The sequence below is a fragment of the Ailuropoda melanoleuca genome, chromosome 8 (assembly GCF_002007445.2).
Source record: "Ailuropoda melanoleuca isolate Jingjing chromosome 8, ASM200744v2, whole genome shotgun sequence".
In the NCBI taxonomy this organism is placed as follows: domain Eukaryota; kingdom Metazoa; phylum Chordata; class Mammalia; order Carnivora; family Ursidae; genus Ailuropoda; species Ailuropoda melanoleuca.
In genome coordinates this window covers 56,627,564-56,629,425 of record NC_048225.1, presented here as the reverse complement: position 1 = coordinate 56,629,425, position 1,862 = coordinate 56,627,564, and positions in this window count along the sequence as shown.

Here is a 1,862-nt window from a genome sequence, read left to right as displayed (position 1 = left end):
AGTTATACTCCTTTAGATCCAGAGCAGGGACCTTGGGCAGCCCAGACCAGTAGGAAGGGTCTGGCCTGGGTGTCAGGAAACCTGGCTCCAGGCTGGTCCTGCGGAGGTCCTGGGAGACCAAGGAGTCACCATAGGGCCAGGCTCCCTGGGGAAGGAGACGGCGTGCATTAAAGTGCACTGAGGGAGCCCCACCACTTCTCTCCGCTGCTGCCTGACTGTCCCTGAATGAGTATCCGCTCAGGGGGTCAGCCCAGATGGGCAGTGGAGGCCACAGAGGTGATGGTGGTAGGGGGATCAAGGGGGCCGGCACAAGAGAGAGTGCAAGTGGACTCATGCCCCTGGCTGTCATCCCCTTTCTCTGGACAATCCCACCACAACCCCATCTGTACCCATGTCCCCTCCCCCCAAGCTCCTAGTCTCTCAGAAGGAAGTCCTCTCTAAACCTAACCTACATCCTTCCTCTTTGAACTGAGCCCCATCAGTGGTGGGAAATCAACAGGAGCTTCCTTTATCCTCTTTCCCATTCTCCCGTCTTGTTTTGCTTATGCTTTTCTTCCATGGGACTGTGGCCAAGCCAGGTGTCTCCCTCGAGCTGTGGTGACAGTAAGCGGGACCCTGGCTTTGGGGCTCTGAGCCCAGCCCCACCAATTCTCAGCTTCTGCACCCCCACCTCCCCTTCCTCTGGCTCGCTCTAGCTTCAACTCTCAGATTAGACGTCCACTGCTCTGAGGAGACTTTCCTGTGCCCAGAGGCTAAATTAGAGGTCTCCCCTGAGCCCCCATANTCCCAGCCCCCCCAATTCTCAGCTTCTGCACCCCCACCTCCCCTTCCTCTGGCTCGCTCTAGCTTCAACTCTCAGATTAGACATCCACTGCTCTGAGGAGTCTTTCCTGTGCCCAGAGGCTAAATTAGAGGTCTCCCCTGAGCCCCCATAGCACTCTGGTTCTTCCCCAGGACTCTCAGCATTGCAGGCACTGAAACCCCAGTGCCTCGCAGAGTGCCTGGTACCTGACAGATGTTCAAAACAATATATTGAAAGAACAAATAAATGAATCAAGGGTGACTTCCTATGTCTGACCCCCAGTCATAACACCTGCCTACTAGAGACGCCCCGGCCGCTAAGTGAGAGGGACACTTTACGCAGAAGTACTGAACAGAGCCCAGACGACAGGAGGCCCTCAAAAGAAAAATGTGAGTCTTCCCTCTTCTCCTTTTTATGAAAACAACCTCAAGCAGACAACATTCCTCCAAGTTAACAGAGGACAGAGCTGAGACGGAAGGGATGACACTACATCAAGAGGGATCTCGGGCCTGGGTGAAGCCACCCACGCCTGGAGCTGCTGGCCTGATGTGTGGTTTGGAGGAGCTTGGAGAGCCTCGCACACCGAGGGCATTGGTGTCAGGGAGGGAGAGCAACAAGGTGACCTCCGTGGGCCCCTGCCACATGTGGCTGTGCATTCGTGATCGTCCGCGTCCTGCATGGTCACAGAGGCCCACAGAGGAACCGCTGCNACGTGTGGTTCCGAGGAGCTTGGAGAGCCTCGCACGCCGAGGGCATTGGTGTCAGGGAGGGAGAGCAACAAGGTGACTTCCGCGGGCCCCTGCCACATGTGGCTGTGCATTCGTGATCGTCCGCGCCCTGCATGGTCACAGAGGCCCACAGAGGAACCGCTGCTGCTGGGACAGTGGCTGCTCCCTCTTCCTTTTAGGCTTCGCAGGTGTGAGCAGGGAATCTTCCCTCTCAGTGGCCCTATGTTTCTGAGCGCTTGACGTCAGGGAGGCCATCCCCTCGCAGTGAGTGAAGTCTGAGCGGTGAGGAAAGGAGCCACGTTTTTGTTACGGGGTTCAGTGTGTGGCAGAAA